This window comes from Peromyscus maniculatus, chromosome 2 (assembly GCF_049852395.1).
Source record: "Peromyscus maniculatus bairdii isolate BWxNUB_F1_BW_parent chromosome 2, HU_Pman_BW_mat_3.1, whole genome shotgun sequence".
NCBI lineage: Eukaryota > Metazoa > Chordata > Mammalia > Rodentia > Cricetidae > Peromyscus > Peromyscus maniculatus.
Window position 1 is genome coordinate 146,086,482 of NC_134853.1, and position 21,816 is coordinate 146,108,297.

A 21,816-nucleotide genomic window follows, 5' to 3' on the forward strand; every position below is an offset into this window, starting at 1 on the left:
TCTAGTGGCTGTTCTGGTCTCTGACCCCAGATAAGTTTATTAGGGTGCACAATATTTTGGGGAACACAATATCACCACACACTCACACACACAAAATAAAATAAATCTAAAACAATTCTTTAGCAAGTTCTTTGCTTTATCTGTCTTTTCAGTAGTAAATATCTGTTTTGGTGTGTGTGTGTGTGTGTGTGTGTGTGTTCGAAACAGATGATAGTGTACATTGTTCATGTTATTTTGGCTGGTTCTCTAATGAAGTTGATCAGTGTGATAGGAATGGGGACTGCCTCAAGTTGGCCACATGCCCCTAAGAAACCCTGCCACCTCTTCTATTTCTCTTTACCGCCCTGGCAGTTGCCTTTGCTGCACAGTTAAATCTTGATCATGCTTCAGCAAATACATCTATGGTGTCAAAGAAAAAAAAATGAATCACCCAGCATTAATTCTAAAGCCCACACAGGCAAGGGGCCACTGAAATAGAAATGACATTTTCTGGCAGGTTCCCAGGCTTGCTGCTCTGTCTACCCCTTTGCCACCTACTGGTGGCCACCAATCCCATTTTAGAGTGCCAACCCAGAGATGCCCAGTGCCAGGCTTATGGATGGGGGTGGAAGTGGGTGGTGTGGGGTGGGGTGGGGGCAGAAAAGGCCAGGGTGTGTAGAACAGGTGTGACCCCAGGAGGAACTGCATATCAAAAAGGATCATGGGAGCTGAAGCAGCAGACAGACCCCTGTGGCCTCTAGCTAAGTGATAACTGGGGCATTAGCAGTGAGATATGAGAATGAAGTAGAGCGTTCAGGGGCTCCTGTGGACCCCCCAGGCCCATTTCAATGACTAGGACGGTGCAGCTTGACCTATCACCCACTGCCTCAGGACCGTGAACTCTCGAATATCATCTTGCCTACTCATCGGGTGTGGCAAGTAGGAGCACATTCTACACAATCTGGGGAGTCCCTGTGGGGCTGAATCCCCGATCACCTCCACCAGAAATGGCAAGTCGCTCACCTGGATTGACTTGCACTGAAATCCTTGTCTCAGGGTCAGAGGTAATCCAATCCTATTACCTGATGCATGTGTGTGTGTATGCATGCACATGCGCGCGCGCGCGCGCGCGCACACACACACACACACACACACACACACACGCCTGCCGGTGCATGAATTTTTTAAACATAATTCTTTATTGATTCTTTGGGAATTTCACATCATGCACCCCAATCCCACTTACCTCCCAGTCCCTCACCCCTGCAGCATGCACCCCAAAGACCCCCCAAAATGAATTAAAGACAAAACAAAAAGGCTACCTTACTCCTCCATCTTTCCAACATCTCTTCATTCATCCTAACAGCATCGGAAGCTGTGCTATGTCATGCAGTACACCCTTTTGTCCAATCAGCCCCACCTGCAAAATGTTCACTGCAGTGAGTCATTGGTGTGGTTCAAGGCCTCTGGCACACCATCATCACTGGACCCTCACTGAAACTCCTTTCGGATACCCCAGTCATGGAGGTCCTGCAGTTATCTTCTACAGGACCAGTCCCTTCATACACTCCAGCAGGTCATAGATGAGGGAGATGTTAGTCAGGGTGGGCCAACCCAAGGCCCAGGATGTAGGTCTGGGTGGTAGCTGAGCTGGTTTATCCTGGCCACTAGGACCACCTCCTACAGGCAAGGAGCAGAGCCAGCTCTCCCACACCTGTGGTGAGAGGCGGGACCATCCCCCATGGAGCTGCATCACAGGTGCTAACATTATGAACACACACTATCGTACTTGGCATTTTTCTACACGGGTTCTGGAGACCGAACTCAGGTACCCTGCATACCCAGCGTGTCTACCAACAGAGCTATCTCCCAGGTCCCCACTATCCATTCTTAATGGGATCTGCCTGTCAGTGCCCTTGGGCCACACCCACCACAGCTGACCTCTTTCTTTCAAGGAGCACTTTCTAGGGGTGTGGAAAGATGGAGGCACAGTTTCTGGGCACCTGTCAGCTCAGGATGAGCATTGAAAGGAATAAGAGAACATTAAGCTGTCAGAGGGGGCTGCAGCTTTTGTCCTCCAGGCAGATGCTGGCACATCTTCCCTCTGTCTCTGAGGAATGCTGGCTCACATCTGATTGAGGTGGTTGGTGAAAGATGTGTAAAGATGAGGGGAACAAAGGTTTGCTCTGTCATTCAGCCATTTGGGAGAGCCACACTGTCTCTCTAATGTCAAAGCCCAGTAGACTTCAAGTCCATCTTCTGACTTTAACTGGAGCCATGGAATAATAAAGATGGGATCAGCCTTGGAAACTGGCTTGCTTCATTACTCGGAGCCTCAGTTTTCACATCTTAGATGTGGGAATAGTAGTCCTGAGAACGATGTGTGCTGTGGACATGTGGAAGAATCTGGCCTGCTGGACTTAGGTTTGCTGGACTTGGTTAAAACAAGTTATTAGTTGATGTCACTGTGGCAGTGTGGGGCCTGGGTGGAAAGAGTTTGAGGAGAGAGAGAGGAATAAGGACAGCGTTCTTTCAAAGCTCTGTGACCATGGTTACACCTTCCTGCATTTGAAGTCACTTGTATACTCCTCAAACTTCAGTATGATTGTCCTTTGTGAGTTCAAACTGAGAGGCGTGTGTGTGTGTGTGTGTGTGTGTGTGTGTGTGTGTGTGTGTGTGTGTGTGACAGAGAGTGCATGTCCAGTCTTGTCCCACCCACGGTTGCCTAACCCCACTTGTCCTTCCAGTCCCCTCACAGTGTCCTTGGTGCCATATTCGTTCTGTTAAATGGCCAGGGTGAGTTCCACTGAAGTCTTTGGGGTTAACTGATAGTGGACCATCACCTGACATGGTACTGTAATTTAGATCTTACACTTTCCTCAAAAGTCAACATGTCAAGGGCTCCATCTTCAGCTCTGTGCTGTTGGGAGATGGTGGAAACTTGAAGAAACCAGCCTTCGGAGGAATTCTGGGTCACTGGGAGTGAGCCCTAAGGGGAATTGTGGGTGCTGCCTGCTCTTTTTCTTCTCTCTTTTACTTCCAGGCCATGAGGTGTGCAGCCTTGTTCTCACTATGCCCTCCCCACCATAATGTGCTGCCTCAACACATGTCCAAAGCAATGGGACCAATCGTGGACTGAAACCTTTACAACTCCCTTTTCTTTAGAATTTGAAAGGGTTGGGCTTTGGTCAATAGTGGTGAAAGGCTGGCTGAGACATGTATTCCTCCTCCTCTACTCCATGCCCCTGACTGGTAGAAGAAAGGCCATCTTGCTTTCAGTGGCAGAGAGGCAGCTTTTACATCAGTGGTCCCTATGCTCAAAATTTCTGCTAAATTTGAACTGGAGGACCAGATGAGCCTCTGTCTTCATAAACTTGGAAAGCTCATCTGGGGCTGAGTTTCAGGACAATCTCTGTGATGTTATACCAGATCCCATGTGCCCTCTGATTCCTTGTAGACAGAGATAGCTCATTGGTCAAGGGCTCTCTATTTAACCAGGATCTGTGCCTCCATTTGGAGATGCAGATGGCCTCAAAGTCACAATGGCTTTCTGACTCTGTGATGGTGTGAGAGTTATGCCTGTTCAGTAGAAATCATCCTTTACATTTTGATATTTTCCTGGGCTATTGATATGTGGTGTGAACCTCTCCTGTGATGCTAGGCAACAGCAGAGAGTCATGCTCCCAGCCAGCCAGATGGTAACGAGGACAGATGATCAGTACTCTACAGCATGATGTTTGTTAAGCATGGATATCAGTAGGTAAGGGCTAGTCAATGTACTTTGTTTTTTATTTATGGTAGTGGGGGATTGAAGTTAGGGGCATATGTATGCTAGGCAAGCACTCTATCATTGAATGAAAGTTTCAGCCTACTTTTTTCTTTATAGTTTGAGGTGATCTTACTAAGTTACCCAAGTTGGCCTTGAACTCTTTCTGTAGCCCAGGCAGGCCTTGAACCTGTAATCCTCCTGCTTTGGCCTCCTGAGTAGATAGGGACATCAGGCTTGGCTTCAATGACCTCCTTCTCTTCCTTTCCCATCCCTTCTCCTCCTCTCCTCTCCCCTTCTCTTCCTTTTCCCCTTCTTCTGTATAGGGAGGTTGATGCTGGGTTCCCCTATCAATCCCCACCTTATTTTTTGAGACAGGATCTCTTGCTGAATCTGGAGCCCACCAATTCAGTTACACCTGCTGGCCAGGAAGCCCCAAGAGTTCACCCATCTCCAACTTCCCAGCAATTGAATTAGAGGCGTACACCACCATATTGGATAGACACATATCATTTTTTTTAACATGGGTTCTGAGACTCAAACTCAGGCCCCCATGCTTGGGTAGCAAACACTTTGTCCACGGAGCTATCTGTCCAATCCTCATATTTTCAACTTACAGTGGTTCCCATTTCAGATGAGTTTCCCCATGTGTGACCCCTTATATGTTGGGGAGCATCTGTGTGCGTTTCCAGGTCGAGTCAATATCTGATCCCTTGAGCCCTTGTGTAGCCCCAAGCCACAGTGAATGGAGAAAAACTCTGCCCCAAAGTCTGCTCCCCCTTCACCTCCTGGAAGGCTGAACCTGGGGGGCTGACTGTGTGAGCCACAAAGATTTGCCTTCCAAGTTCCAGCTGCTTCTGGTCCCTGTGGAATACTGCAGATCCTAGGGAGGAAGTGAATTCTGCTTCCCTACCCTTTCCTTTAGGAAAGCATGCAAGACTGGGCCTTTGCCATCCTGCCACAAGCCAGAGCCTTTGACCAATGCTGCTGGTTATCTGTCTCCTCATTTTCATTTTCTCCCTTACAGGTATCTAGTTTATGGGAAAGAAAATACCTCAATCCCTAGAAATCAGGAATAAGGAAGCAGTTTGGGCCATTTTTATAACACAACAAAACGAATGTTTCTCTGTTAGAAATTCCAATCGATTGTATTTACTTCCTTGTGTATCTATATGAAAAGCCCCCTTTTCAAGGTTTTTCTCTCTCCCCTGCTCTCTCTTTAACCAGCATTGCTGTGAGCTATCCCAAGGGCCTGGCATCTAGCTGGAGGATACATGTGAAATTGGTATCTTGCTTTTTAAAACGTAACTTCTCTTTTCAAAAAAAAAAAAAAAATCGATGGCCCCATTGTGGTACCTTTCCTAGACACTAGATCAGCTTTTAGTTAATAAATATCAGCTTTGACTTCCAAGTACATCCAGATATTTTGATGTTTTGAGGGATGGGACCCTGGATGAATTTCTTGTTCAAGCACCTGGGAGATACTGTCAGGTCTCTTACTTGGCTGGTATATAGGGATTTAAAGCACATAGTAGGTGCTCAGTGAATTTTTGTGTGTGTGGGGGGGTGATGCTGGCTGCTTTCTGATCTTCTTTCCGTTGTAAGCAGGCACAGCCCACTATAGTTTGGAATGTTCCCTGTGCCCAAGACATGGGGAAACTGAGCCATAGCTTCACCGAGTATCTGTGCTCACCAAGGCTGCCTATGCACACAGCAGCCATAGTCCCCTTCCATCCTGTCCCATGCCACCAATATCTTAAATATATTTATTTATTTGTGTATATGTGCCTCAGTGTTTGTGTATGCATTGTGTGTGCATGTGCCCACAGGGCTCAGAAGCAAGTGTGAGCCCCCCTAGAATTGGAGTTAACTGCATTTGTGAGCCTCTTTCTGAGTGCTGGGAGCCCAACCTGGGTCCTTCGCAAGAGCCACAGGAGCTCCTAACCTCTGAGCCATCTCTCCAGTCCCCTTCGCTGTCAATCTTCATGTGAAGACAGAATCCCCATTCGGGGATCTGGTGGCAGATGGATGCCAGGTGCTTCTGTGGACTGCTGTCAGACTGGGTTGCCACAGTGGCCTCTGACATACTCCTGACTATTATGGGCTGGGTGACACCAGCTTCAGCATGCATCACCCAGGGTGTGAACTGGAAGGGCCTCTGCCTACAGCCCTCAGGCCATCGTCCTCCATCAGGGAGAAGGCAGGAACTTGCGTGTCCCCATCTGTACTCTGTGGGTCAGGTTTCCTCTCCCAGGGCTGGATATGGTTGGCGAACTGCTGAGCATACGAGTGAGTGCCCATGGAATATTTTTAACTGCTTATTAGCGTTTTAGTCATTATGAGAGAGAGAGAGGTGCATGCATGCTACAGCATACATGTAGAAGTCGGAGGCAGAGCCTCAAGATGACACATTGGCATCAGGAAAAATATTAGCGTGTAATATTTTACATTGTGACTTTTCTGCATTTAAAAAATTTAAAGCCCAGTCTTTTCTTTTTGAAGAATATGTTAATCTGTTCCTGCCGTTTGTTCTTAGAGAAGACGACTCTGGGTTCTGATAGCACATCCCGTTGCCTTTTGCTGTCGAAATGTTATTTCTTGCATGAAATGATATCAATATTTAAGAATATGCTTTTGCTTGCAGAAAACTTGCAAGTCATCTTGCTTTTGAACTGGTTGGGAAGGCAAAGGGCTTTGGGCTTCTGCGGTTGCACATGAGGCGTGGTGGCTGGGGAGGGGACAGAAGGCGAGCGTGGACTGCTGTAGGCAAGTGGCTGTTCCCACTGCCACTGCAGACATCCCACAAGGGGCTGTGGGGTGTCTCAGCAGGGGAAAGTGCCTGCTAGGCAAGCATGGGAGTCTGCACATGATCTCTACCACCCCGATAAAAGCTAAGTGCAGTGGTATACGCTTGGAATTCTGAGACAGGGGAGCCTGGGCAGGAGGATCCTTGGGGCTCACTGGTTGGCCAGCCTAGCTGAACTGGTAAACTTTGGGTGCTGTCTCAAAAAGTTGGATGGAAAGTGCAAGGGGAATAACACAGGAGGTTGTCCTCTCACCCCTAGATGCACCTGCACTCACGTGACCAAATCTACAAGTGGTCATATACATACCAGCCCTCGCACACACACATTCCAAGAAACATTGGGCCAGCCTTGCTGTGTTTGGGGTATGCACTGGGGATGTTGCACAGAGCTGTACTTGTGTGCAACAGGAAGGAGAACAGAAGGCAGCTTGTATCAGGCATTCCTTTACTACATATGTTTATTGAGCATCTATGATGTGCAAACCACTGTTCTGAAACTACAGCAGGGGATGTGACTAACACATCCTCTGCCCTCCTAAATCTCATATTACAATGACCTGTCTGCCTTAGAGGTTCACGGTTTGATCCCCAGCAGCCCTCGGGTAGATGCTTTACCCTCTTGTAAGAACTGGACAGCTTGGCTTGCTCTATTCAGTTTTCACTCTTGCGCTGTCCTCAGGCCCTGATGGGCAGCCTGGGCTTCATCCCTTAAAGTGGTCTGGTACAGCAAAACAAACCAGTGGGAAAATCCCAGCTCTAACCACAGCTGTGCTGCTGACAACCAAGTGACCTTGAAGTCATCCCTTCCTTCTCCTCCTTCTCTTCACTGTGGTCATAATGGCCTTGTGGTGTGCTTTTTTGACTGTTCACAAACTAGCCTATAGGGAAAGTACAGAGCTCATTGCCTGGCCTATATAGATGCTCAATAAATGTTAGTTGAATTGAAATTTGGAAAATAGAGGTATGGGCCCTGAGCCTAATTCGACGGCAGACTTCATTTGGCTCATTGATTTGCCTTTAAGCAATTGATTTTATATGCCAGGGCACACATCAGGATGGCGCAGGGAACCCAATTTAGAAAGCCTGTTTTATCTCGTGTGGATGTGATCTGTGATTGGAATAGGGAGTGTTTACACACGGGGAAAGCTCAAAGTGCTATATATGGACGGCTCTGCACGCACACCTGTGGATTGGGTCTCCGTGCCAACCACAGTGGCACTTTGGTGCCAGGAAGCTCCTCCCACTTCTTCTCCTCTCAGACTTCCAACAGAAGTCTGGGAAGCACAGAGCACGCTCCAGAAAGCTTGGGGGTGGGTTTCCGCGCCTCCTTATCGATGCTGACTCTAACACACTATGACATCCCCATATCTCAGTGGACAAGAGCTCAGAACCTTGGACCACTGAACAGCATCCTAGGTGGGAGCAGACCCCTAGGAAACACTCCAAGGTATCAGTATGGATGGCAGGAAGAGTGCCAGTAGGACCCCTGAGCCGAGATGGTGGATTTCATTGTTTTGATGCCAGGAACAGGTGGTGCTATGCGGGGACATCCAGAAACCACCTCAGGCATCGTTTCTTTGAAGAAAAGCTGCCTGGTTTCCAGTGGGAAAGCAGGCACAGTTGTTGGGTCCCCCAGCAGGCTGGAAGGGGAAGGCTTCTGTGCACAGCTGTGGATCCAGAGAGCAAGCATCGGTACCATGACCCCTGGAGATGGGCACAGGCTGAGCCCAAGTGTCCATGCATGCTTTATAGGCATGAAGCAAGCACGCAGGAGGTGGGTGTCGAGAGCAGAGGCCAATAGCCGAGATAAGGAGGAGGAGGTTACAAGAAGAAGGGGGCATTCTGTACAGCCCAGCTTCTGTATGCTCCTGGCACAGGGAGGGCAAATGTCTAGCCATCGTCTGGACACATGTCAGAATTGGCACAGGGGCCAAGTAGGCTGGAGTGGAGGCCCTGAAGCTCCCGAGCAGAGGCCCATGGCCGCCTCCTGGTGGAGTTGTCTCCAGCTGTCAAAGTGTGAACCCAGTGTCTCACACATACTGGTGCCAGGCAGCGTGTTCTGACGGGCTCTGCCACCCACACAGCTCGTGGGTGCAGGCAAGTTCAGCTGTTGTCAGATTTATCATTGTCTACTGATGGTGGCCCTGACAAGATAAGAAGCTGGTCCCTAGGGGGACCCAGCAGGAAGCCCCCTCCTCATCTAGACTGAGACTTAGGCGATTACCCACATTATTCATGCACAAGCCCCACAATGGAACCAGTGAGGTAGGAAAAATGTGAACCATGCCTTCTTTGTCAAAATTGTCCCCTTCTCCATTTCAGAGCCGATTGTGTTAAAGTTCCTTTACACTGGCCCCAGGTGGGACCTTGCCATGTAACTCAGGAGTTGACATCAGCCCTGGTCACACTGACTCCTCCAGGGTGATTTCAGTATTGAGTTAAAACCAAGCAGATTAGTAAATAGATTTCCATCTTTGTGCTACACCACAAACAGCATGGGAAAGAACACATGAAAGGATTACAGGATAAAAACATCAATTGATCCACTCCCAAGGGATGGAGACTTGCTATGTCAGGACACAACAGTGTCAGAAAACACCTGGGAATGGGCAGACGCTAGGACCATGAAAGCTTTGTTGAGCACCTATGAATCACTTCTCCAAGACCAGAGCATCTTGCCAGTCCCTGCCCCTCCCCATACTTACTATTGGTGAACTCCAATGACCTGTTCCTATGAGACTCATGTCCACTCTGGCCAGTCAGGTCCTGGGGTGAGTCCCACCAACTGTGTCTTCCTGTTGGTTTGGCATATGCCCACCTGTTGACCCATGTTATTTCTTCCTGGACACTGGTATTGAGAGCCTGACTGGGATATCCATCTTCCACATTAGGTCTTGGTAGTAATTTTGGAATGCCCCCAGTGTGTCTAGGAGAAAGCTACTTTCTTGGATGGAGGATAAGGGCACAAGTTCGTGGGACTCCTGCCTTCTTGTGTCAAGCTTCACACAGGGTGATCATTATATCTCCAGCAAGAGGCAGGGCTCTGCACCCCAAAATATCTCTTAAGCACACAGAACCCTGGGAAGAGAGCAGTGAGGGTATGGAGCCACCTGCTTGTGGGGTTCTCCTTCAGATTAGGATGGGATGAGATGGACTCAGTCCATGTGAGCATGTCTTGGAGGCAGGTGGTTCTCTGAGTCCAAAGAGAACTAAGAAGATGATAGGCAGGAGGGGACACACAGCATGCCTGCCCTGCCTCATGATTGTACCAGTGTGACTCCGAGGGCCCTCCAAGACCTCTGCTAGGTTTAGCGGTGACAATGTCTGCCCTGCTTACCTCCTGTCATAGCCCCACGACAGGGAGGATTCATCCCAGCTCCTTTCTGCTTGCAACTTGACAGACTGCATGGTTGCATTTTCTCCAGGCACCCTCTGGCTTGCTAATTCTGGAGGTGTCCGAAATACAAATCCCTTTACCCGTGAGATCAAACTCAACTCACTATGACAATCACTCGCTCAATGCCAGCACTTCATCCCTCTAACCCAGGAGATCTGCTAAGAAATTGATTTGAAATCAGGTTATATCCTTGGAGTTGGGTGCTTAGCTTGCATGCTTGCCTGGGACTCCCATGTGACCTCCCTCTGGTGTGGCCAGCAGATGATAAAAGCAGGGAGGAAGCCACACAAACACAGCCATAGGACATCCCCAAGAGGTCAGGGAGTTTGTGTGGGACCTTTGCCTGTCTGAATTCCCTTTTTTCATGGTTCTGGTCTTTCAAGTTCCATCTCACATTTGGACCCTGGCCCTATATGCATGCTTGCCTTGGGTCCTGTAGATTGGTGGCTCTCCTTATTTATGTTTCAAAATCCAGCTTTTCTTTGTTCTCAGCTTTGAACGCTTGGTTTTGATGTTCTCTGGAGTCTCAGGTAGGGAGCACTCACTGTGAAGGAAGGATGCTCAGGTGCCTCCCCAAGCTTCCTGTAGCTCTCAGGCGCATCTCTGTAATGATGCTCTGGGCCACTGTGGCACCAAGAGTTGAGGCTGGACTACATGTGCTAATTGCTTTGGGCATTTGACATGGTATGCTGCCGTTTGTGGGCACTTGATAAACCGTGTACCTGACAGGCAGCCTTATTACTTAACAAAATTCCAGTGAGTGACAGAGACAGAAAGAGGGAGCCTTAGTTCCCCTTGGGTTTTATGGGCATCTCTAATGTAGACCTCTACTGTTTTTGTCTAGGCAGAATTTCTGTCACTGGGGTTGTTACCGTCAGGGCCTGGTCTTGGTAGATCTAACAAGCTAGGCTCAGCCACCCTTTTCAATGGGCCAATTAAGCAGACAGAGTAATAGTGAAAAAATCAGAAAAAGGGGATTTAGTCAATGTGGCCACATTGGAAAAAAAAAGAACAAAGAAGCCTTGTTACCCCTAAATCCATCTCCGGGGTTCTGACGTGAAGTTTAATGATTTGTTTATTTTACTTCCTGTGTTTGTGTGTTTCGCCTCCATGGATGTCTATGCGCCATGTGCATGCAGAGCCCACATAGGCCAGAAGAGGGCATGGAATCCTCCAGAACTGGAGTCACAGACCAAAGCCAGCATATGGGTGCTGGGAACTGAATCCAGGTCTTCTGCAAGAGGAACACACATGTGCTCCTAACTGCTGAACCATCTCTCCAGGCCCCCCGAAGTTTAGGTTTAGGTGGGGGGCAGCAGGTATGCAGAACTAAGCAAGCCTTGTCAGAGTGTGGTCGCACCCATCATCGACTCATTATTGTCTGGCTCTTGTCTCTTCTGCAGGGTGGTCTGACAAGTGTTAGAACTGTGTGAAATCTCCTTTGGGAGACAAAGTCCCTCTCTGGCTGGAACCAGGCTTCAGCACCTCCAAAGCCTGTTTCTTCGCCAGGTATGAGAGTCCTGGAGAAATTCCAGTTTCTTGAGGTCCATTGTTTCAAGGGTCTGACAGCCGGAGGGAGGGATACAAGTGTCTCTTCAGAATATCTTCCTTCCTGAAGGGAAGGCTGCACCCTCTTGTCATTGTTGTGGTTTTCTTGAAATAATCACATCCCCCTCTGTTTCAATAATCAACATGTAATTGAATGAACCTAGTGGCTTAAAGCCATTTAAAATGATCTTTTATGATTCTGTGGGTTTCCTGGGCTCAGTGCTCTGGGTGGATCTCCTCCTCTCGGTTTCAGCTGGACTGTATCACCTGAGGCTATTTTTGGATATATGATGAGCCAAACATCCAAAGTGCTCACTCATACAAGCTACAGACCAGCCAAGTTCAAGGGGGGTGGAGAAACCATCTCTCAATGGATGACATCAAAGAATTTCTGACCCTTTTAAGGACTTGTTTTCTTGGTCTGTTTTGTGTTGCGATGACAGAATGCCCGAGTCTGGGTGATTTAAAGAATGGAGATTTATTTTTTATGGTTCTGGAATCTGGGAAACCCAAGATTAAGGGGGTGGTCACTGGCATGATCCTCTAGGGTTTCACTATATCATTCCACGGTACAGGGGAGAAGGACAAGAGAGGGAAGGAAGAGGGGGAGTGGGGGGAGACATACACCCCCACACTCACCCCTTCCAGAGATACAGAGAGACAGAGACAGAGACAGAAACACATGAGCTCCCTCCCACAATTCACTCACTTCTGTAGTAACGACATTGATCCTCTCACGAGTGCAGAGTGCTCAAGAGCCAGCTGCCTCTGAACCGTTTCATTTTAACACTGCTGCATTGGAGATTAAGTGTCTAACACATGAGCTGTGAAGACACATTCAAACTACAGCATTGAACGCACCCAACTTTGGCGAGCTGTTTGGGGTGGAGGGATGCCAGTCGGAGCTCTGCTCCTTCCCCGAGTCATAGAGATGAACAACTTGTTCAGATCTTGGCAAACACATATGCTTCCCTTACTCCAACTTAATCCCAACTCCTCTACTCCCACATTGGTCCAGGAACATGCACTATGACCCAAGTGGGCTTGTAGCAGGAAGAAAGAGAGAGAATTGGATGAAGACATCATCATCAGAGGCTATATAAGTGTGATGCAGCAATTTCTTTTGGATTGAAACATGCCATTTTGGAGGGAGGCTCATTAAGACTCTGGAAGCAAGTAACTCAAGTCTCAGAAAGTTCCTGAAACTTAGCAGCTTCATAAGAACACTCCTCATGGGTATGGAAGCAGGAAACAACTCCTGGGGGAGGAGACTGTCTGACCTGTCCAGCTGTCTTTAGATTTTCATAAGCTGTCACCCATGCTATGATGAGGCTTTTCAGTGACATGGTTGCCTCTGAGTTGTCTATGCTTCTCTAAGTAACCCCTTATTCATACTCCTATACGTACTCCAGTAAACTCATTGTGAGGCCAGAAGTTAGTTAGGCTTCTTCAAACAGTCAGAATGCGGCCCCTACGGGTTTCTGCTGTTGAGCTGACAGCTTGTTTGGTGACAAATCCCTTGACAGCCACAGCCAAAGACATCCTAGTTCCTCAAAACCACAGAGGCAGGCAGCCGTCAGCGTGCTGATTGGTGGCTCACAGTTAATGCTACTGTCCCCTTCCCTTTGCAAAACTCTTTTCGTTTTTAATTCCAAACGGGAAAAAAAAAAAAAAAACATTCGGACAAAGACAACTCAGTCTTGGGACTGTCCCTGTCGGGCTGCTATAGATGACCACAGCATCTCCTCATTGTTCTCAGGAGTGCTGTTTCTCTCCTTCCCACGCAATTCAATAAACTCTCTTCACCTTCGTGCTCATCTGCTCTCTGTGAGTCTCATTCCTAGGGCTCCCAGGCGAGAACTCGGTGTTGACCACTCAAGTGACTGTAAATCGCGGAGTGTCTTTGTATCAATAACCAAGCCCTCCCAAGTCTGTTGACCATACTCCATCTCACCCATGGAGAACACCCCGAGATCAACGGGTTCACCAAATTGGACTTTGATGGAATTGTTACTGTGGTTTGTCGTCCCTATCTGGAGTGAATGGACATTCGTTTGTGTCTTCACAGGACAATGAACTAATAAAATCTCCACTTGGCTAAAGCTACATTAGGTTAGATTCTGATCTCTACCACCACAAATGTTCTGGCCAGGAGGAAGCCATTCCTTCATAGTGATAACGGCAACATCCAGACCAGGCCAGATATGGAATTTGGGAGATTACTTCCTTCCTCTGCTGCTTATAGGAACCTGGAGGGTGGGCACTGCTGTTCCCACTTTTCAGATTAGGAAGGTGAAGTCCAAAGAGGCTCAGGTCCTATGAAAAATGAACACAGCCAATAAGCAGCGTAGCTCTGATTTGGTTCCTTCTGAAGAACAAACCTATGTCCCATCTACTGTTCTCCCCTAGCCCAGACAGGGCCAAGTTTAGATGGGCCGCACAGATCAATGAGACAAGGTGTAGCTAGGTTAGGGTCAGTGTGACTGTTGGGGATGAATGTGCCCATGGCATAGGCTGTTGTGGGAAGAGGGAGTCCTTTGGAACCTGTAAGTCACTTCCTGCAGCTCATGGTGATAACTAAGTAGCACCAGGCCTTAGGTGACTGTCAAATCTGGGGGCCTGACTGTCCCTTTCTATTTCAAATGGATCTTGGGCTCTGACTTGGGAAGGAAAGACAAGAGGGGACAGAGGGAGTTGCAAGGTCTCCTGAAGTCCCCAGGCTCTCTGCTGTATGATCAGCTCTCCTTTGGGAGGGAGTTACATCCTCTCTGCCGCCTGGAAGCCACTGTGACAACTTGCCCAGGAGGTGGGTGTCTAGCCAGTGAGTAAGTGTCACGAAGCAGATTAGAGTTTGCAATTGCACAGCGTGCCAAATACAAAACCAACTTCTTCCTCACTCCAAGCATTTCCTTCAATACCAATTACCCATAGGAGTCAGTCAAGGCCAAGTGGCCACAGCTGGCATTTGCGCAAGACAGTGAAGGAAGCATTTATTTCTCTCAGACTTATGGAGAACCTATCATGGATCAGGTTTGACCCATCGTAAACCCCTACCAGATACCAGGGATGATGGATAATCTCTTCCCTAGGCTGCCTACTCTTTGGTCCTGGGCAAGAATTATGCAGGATTTAGTTGGTTTCCTGATGGAAATGGACTCAAGGCCTCAGTGCAATAAACCAGGAAACACACATGGGCAGAAGCAGCAAGGACCCAGTGTCGCACAAGGCCCCTGTCCTATGAGATCAGAGCTCTACCCCTGTGACTTCATTTACCCTAATCACTCATGTAAAGGCTCTGTCTCCAATCGTGGCCCCACTGGAAGCTTCAAATACGAGTTTGTGGAAGCTACATATAATTCAGTCCATAACAGCCTCCTACTCTAGTGACCCCCAAATGTTGTCCTGAGCTCTGGAGGCCACTCCCCTGCTTTGTGTCACAATCCTAAACACCAGAGTTGAACTTCTCCATGACCTGGATAGGTGATTCAGATTGCAAATGGCTCCACCTTTCTACAAGACACAGTTGTGGAGCAGAGGCTTTTCCTGAACAGCTACACAGATCCCATCTCATTCTGCAGGCCTATGCCACATACCCTACCCCACGCCCACCCGTCCTGAGTCAGCAGCTGGCCTGTGTGCCAGTCAGGAATGTGTCTAAAGCTCAGGAGCTGCCGAGTGTGGTGGTGCATTCCTGTAATCCTAGCACTTGGATGGTAGAGGCAGGTGATATAGAAATGCATTACATAGAAACGATAGGCTAAAAGGGTAGATTCAGTAATTATTGTCGAATAATTATTATCCTAGTATATCTATAGAATGCATTTTTATATCATATATAATACATTTCTATATCAGGTAGGTGGATCAGGAGTCCAAGGGCAGCCTCAGCTATATAGTAAGTTTGAAGCCAGCCTGGGCGACACACACACACAAAAAAAAAGCATTAAAAGAAAAATGCAACAAGATCTCATAAGATTGCTTGTGTTTCCCTGTTTCCTGGAGTGGACAAGGGAGAGCTGGGTGATGAGGACACACACAGCTGGTGCTCTGGAAAGCATACCCCCAGGATGGGTTTGTTCTGCAGCAGCAAGGGTTGGGAGGTGTGGACACATCCAGGGACAAAGAAGGTCAAGTATGGATTCAGAGCGGCAGCCTCCATCAAAGTCTCCTCTCCGACTGCCTAGAGCAGGCCTGCTGGGACTGGGTGCTGTGTAGGTGGGTGAGGGCCAGGGAGCTCCCGTAGGCCAGCCCCACCCGAGGGCTCACGGCCCCATGGTGTGAGGACTCACTCTGAACTGTCACATCAGCTTCCGAGTCGACTTCTCATTTGTAGTCTGCTTTCCAGATTCAGCAACATCCGGAGAAGCAGCCCTGTGTCCGCTTGTCTCCCCTGCTTAAGCTGTGGCCTCTCAAGGGACCAGAAGAAAGGCAGGCCTTGGATACAGGCTTTTCCTCCTGTATCCAGAGCCACACAGGTGACCAGTTATGTATTGGCATTGAGAGTCCCAGGAGGGGAGGGGTCCTGCCTTCCCTGCAGGAAGGGTAGAAATCGCAGCTAGGCTCCAGCAGGCCCCACAGGAAGCCAGGATTCCCTGAAGATCTCTGAGGGCTTCCCAACCTGTCTGCTGCCTCCCACTCTGTCCATATTTCTATCGCCCTAGCCTTATCTCCCTCCTGCTAGTTCATCCATTACTCATTCACTCAACGTTATACACACACAGATTCTGACTATGAGTTGGGTTCGCAACAATGAACAAGTCAAATAACTTTCTTACTTTCTTGCCTGGAGGCAGCTCGCTGATGAATTTTGAGCAAAGGAACCGATGATGGCAATAGGGCAGGCATATGGGCTGGCAGGGAAAGGGAAGGGTGGATGGGGACTCATGGCTGGGGCCTGCTTGGCTTCCCCTGGGATGGTGCAACAATTACCACGGCGGTGTGCTTTGAAATAGTATAAATGTAGTCTCCGAGAGCCTTGAAGACCAGGAATCCCAAGTTAAGGCATGGGCCGGGCATGGAACACCTCCCCTTGCTTCTGCCTGGCTTCCAGGGTTTGCTGTTGGGCCTTGTCATCCTTGGCCCACAGCTGCACCCCTGAGGCCAACATCACACTCTCTGTCTCACTCCCTGCGGGTCTGACCCACAACCGGACAGTCAGAGTAAGAGATTTTTGAGGCACTCAGTCCTAAATGAGATGTCTCCATCACACACTCCATCAGGAGCCCATCCTGATCCCCTATAGTCACATCTAGATGACATCTGCAAAGACCCTATTTCTGAGTAGGAACCTGACAACAAGTGCTTGGGGTTTAAGGACTGAATATACCTTATATTTTATTAACAATTATTCTTAGTTTTATTCATTATTATTTTGTGTGTATGGGTGTTCTACCTGCATGTATGTCTGCACCATATGCATGCAGAGTCCATGGAGGCCAGAAGAGGGCCTTTGAAACTGGAGTTACAGACAGTTGTAAGTGGCCATGCAGGTGTTGGGAATTGAACCTGGGTCCTCTGGAAGAGCAACTGGTGGCGCTCTTAACCACTGAGCCATCTCTCTAGACCTCATCCTCTTTTTTCTCCTCCTCCTTCTTCAGTACTCTTGTTACTTAAATTTTTTTCACACAATATATTTTGGTTATGTTTTCCCCTTTCCCCCATCTCCTCCCAGACGCCCCCTACCCCCCTACCCACCCAACTTTATCCTTTCTGTGTCCCTTCCTCCCTTCCTCAGAAAGTCCAACAAAAAACACAAAAATAAAAATCAAACCAAAGGTAAAACCATAAATAAGTAAATAATAAACAGACAGACAGACAGACAGACAAATAATGACAAAAACAAACAAAATACCTTGTGGAGTTTGTTTTGTATTGGTCAACTACTCCTGAACATGGAGCCTGCCCCAGAGTGTGGTTTTTATACACAATGACACTCCATTACAGAAATCTGATTTTCCCTTTGCTGTTGGATATCAACTGCAAATAGCTTCTTGGGTAGAGATGGGACTCCATGTTCATCTCCCCACTCTTGGTACCGGGACTCTGTCTGGTTTGAACCTGTGCAGGCCTGTGCAGGCCGCCACAGTCTCTGTGAATTCATGCAGACATCAGTCCTGTTATGTCTGGAAGGCACTGCTTCCTTGGAGTCATCCTCTACTTCTGGCTCTTACAATTTTTCTGCCCCTGCCCTTCTACATAGATCCCAGAGCCTTGAGCGAAGGAGTGTGATGGAGACATCTCATTTAGGACTGAGTGCCTCAAAAATCTCTTACTCTGACTGTGCTGTTGTGGGTCTCTGTTAGTTCCAATCTACCATGAGATGTTATCATTATTATCATCCCCCACCCCGTGTGTGTGTGTGTGTGTGTGTGTGTGTGTGTGTGTGTGTGTGTGTGTGTGTGTGTTCAGAAGTCAATTCTCTCTTTCTACCATGTGCCTTCCAGGGATTGAACACTCAGGTCATGAAGTTCAGAGGCAAATGCCCTTTCCCACTGAGCCATTGTTCTAGGGATCCCTGAACATATCTTTTAGGGAAACATAATTCAACTCACAACAGGGCCCTTGACATAGACTCAGATCACCGGTTTCCTGGAGGAAGTGAAATTAACCTTTGGAAGCCAGTGGGCATTAGCCAGGCTGGAACATTGAAATGACAAAGGGTTCTACCTTGGCTGGGGTGGGGGGTAGGAGGAGTCAGTCTACTCTTGGAAGGAAGAGTGATTCACACTGGGACCTGGCCTGAGTAGAGCAGGGCCCTAGCTACATGTTCGTGGGTCTAGAGCTTGTCCTCACAGCAATGGAAAACCACTAGAAACTTAAATGAGAGTGACATGATGTTTGTATGACAGAGACATCACCCTTGTAGCTACATGGAGAACTGATGGGAGGGGACATTCTGGAGACATGGACACTGGTCATGATCCCAAGTATGACATTGACTTAGATCTAGGATGTGGAGAGAAGTGGAAGGATTGGGAAAATAATTATGAAGTAGAACCAGACTCTATGTCTGAGGAAGGTGAGATGAAAGAGAGATAAAAGAGGGGGGCATAGATGAAAGTGGGGTCTTGACTTGTCCACTGTTGAGCCGTTGGCCTATAGTTAGGATGTGTGTGTGTGCTTATCTGTTGAGTAAATGACCACCTGGAGTGGAGCACCTGACAGGAAAGAGATTAGGATTGGGGGGTGTCTGTTACCTGGGGAATGTACGTGTACGTGGATGCTTCAGGCTCGTGAAAGACACATGCCATTTGCAGTGTGTTGCCCCATGTCCCAAAGACAAGGGTCTTACCTGCTGTTAGCCAGGTCTCCATCACTGTGGAAAAGTCACAAATAATGACATCATTGGAAGAATTCTGAAAGGGGAATTGTCTGGTCCAGAACACTGCCTTTGAGAAGCAGGTGAGTGTAGGAACACCCCATGGGCAGGAAGGGACTAGCAAGAAGAACTCCGGATTACCTGATCTTTCTGTGGTCATTGTAGCCCAGGATGTTTCTCTATCCTCCTTCCTCCTTTCTTCCCACCCCCAGCCAAGGCTCTAGACCAGTGGTTTTCAACCTTCCAATGCTGTGACCCTTCCATACAGGTCCTCATGTGGTGACCTCCAACCATAAAATGATTTCCATTGCTACTCCATAACTGTAATTTTACTACTGATAGGAATCTTAATGTAAAACATCTGTGTTTTCTAGTTGTCTTAGGCAACCCCTGCAAAAGAGTTGTTTGACTTCCATAGGGGTCACGACCCTCGGGTTGAGAAACACTGCTCTTGGCCACAATTTCTCCTTCCCTACCTCCTGAAAGCCTACCATGTGTGGGCTTGGACACAGTTCCTGGGCTCCAGAAGGCTCCAGCAGCTGTCAGTCCAGAAGCTCTCCCAACAGACAGCAGCTGAGCAAGAAAGATAGAAATGAAGTTACATTTTGGAGGTTGAGAATTACAGAGATTTTAGATGTCTGGGTGGAAAAAAGAATCTCAAAACAAGAATTACTATTTATAAAGCCAACACCATGCAAAGAGTTTTGCATGCCTCATCTTTGATGTCCACTGGGCATTACCATGTCTGTTTCAGAGATGAGGGAGGGATGATGAGAGAGTTAGGTGACCCGGCCACAGTCACACAACTTACCCAAAGGTTCTGCGATGAGGGTGTGGTAACGTCAAGGCAGAAACTTGGATTTTTGATTTGTGAAGCCTCCCCTTCCTGTTTGATGTCTGCTGCCTGTGGGTGGCTCCAACAGGTACCCCCACCAGGGTGTGTATGTGTGTGTGTGTGTGTGTGTGTGTGTGTGTGTGTGTGTGTGTGTATGCCCACGTGTGCCTGTCACATGTTTGTGGTGCCTGGGGAGTTCAGAAGAGGGCGTTGTATCCCTTGGGATTGAAGTTAGTATCCCAATGGATTGAAGTGGTTATGAACCACTGGACATGGGTGTTGGAGCTCCCAAACTTGAGTTGTCCGGAAGAGCAATGAGCACCCGTAGCCACTGTGCTATTTCTCCAGCCCCTCCAAAAGGGGACATCTGTTGCACCATGTCTCGTGACCTCATCAGCCAGAGATGTGATAGTCCTACCTCCAAGTCAACAGCCAGGTTTATTCGATATTTCAAAAAATAAATAAAGGATTGCAGGGTTGCAGATGCAGAAATTATGTTAACCACGCCCCTCCCATCATAGCTCATTACCATGAGAAGTCTGCAATGCCTTATTCTGTTTTATGAGCTTTTTTTGTTTTTCTACTTCACGCTCAGTCCTTGCTCCTGCTCTCCTAGGTACGCACTCCAGTATATGATATATGGCCCAGCATACTCATGGATCCTTGTTAAAAGCTAATGCTGTTTCATGGGGTGTCTGTGTTTTTAATTTACACTAATGGCATCATGCTATAGATCTTATTCTGCTTATTACTTGTTTTTCTCCCTCTCTGCACCACATGTAACATCTATTCTCGTTCTTTGCTCAGCTAATTCCTAGCTTGAAACACATCTACTGTCTTCTCTCTTTTTCCTATCCTTTCCTCCAGGCTTCGGTCAATCAGAGAAGATACATCTCTCTCAGCTACTTACTTATTCTCCCTCATGGCCTACACACCATCCTACCTGGGTGGAAATCCCAGCATGCTCTCCTCCTGAGGACAGATGGTCATTTGCAGGATCAGCAGAGCATTTTGCTGAGAGCTTGGTTTTGGAAAGGATTTAACAGGGAGAAATGGCACTGCTTCCTCTCCCCTTCACACCTAGGAAGATTTTTTAAAAAATGACCTTGGGTTTCTCAAGCGGAAGTTCTTCTGGACTGACCATCATGCTCCATGGCAGAGTAGAAGTGTGGAAGACAGAAACTCACTCACCAGTGTTTCAAACTTGACCAAGGAACTGCTCTGGGGGTGACAGTAGATTCCAGAAACTGAGTCAGGATAATAGATGAGGCTTCTCCCAGGGACTCTTCCGCAAGTGACAGAGGAAACAAAGACTGGGTTTTGGGAAGCACTTCTAAGAAGCCTATAAACAGAAAGCAGAAACTGAGGTCCACATGAGACCTGAGCAGAAACAGGGAGAGTCTCTACAACAGTATCTATTCACTAGAGTCACAAAAATATTGTAACAAACAACTGAAAACTCGGCCTGTGTCACATGAGAAACATTATTTAGCCTATGCATCTTTGGATCGGCCGGGATTGGTTGATACAGGCTGGCTTAGCTAGTTGGTCCTGTAAGTCTCAGCCAAGCATACTACTGCACCTGTGGCTGGCTTGGGATTGGCTGGTCTCCTCTGGGCTGTGGTGGTGGAGGCTTAGCTTCATATGTCTCTGATTTTCCTCCTGGAATTAGTAGACTAGCCTAGGCATGCCATCTCATGAAAACAGCAAGGTGCAAGAAAACAGGCCCAGCCACATGCATGCTTTCCTAAGCTTTGCAGCTATGTGGCATTGAAATGATTCCAAACTCCTGTCATTTGCTGTGACGGATGTTCGGCTGTAAAGAGAACTTGCAGTGTGCTCTCCCAGCCCTCGGGATTGTGGCGGTGAACTTTCCTTCCCCTGGAAATACTATATCACAGCTTATCAGACCCCATATGTGAGTTACAGGTACATCTGAGTTTGATAGATGCTCTGAGAGCTTAGGCTGTGATGGCTGTACTCTATCAGCTGCTTCTCTGAAGACTGACAGTGAGGGGCCATACCCTGTAGTCTTAGGACTTCTCTCCCAAAGCACACCTGCCAACACCCTCTAGTGTCAAGGGATCTGGCATGTTATTATGGACACAGCCTACCACCACACCATGGTCTCCTATTGGGCACAGTTTCTCCTAAGAGCCATCGATAA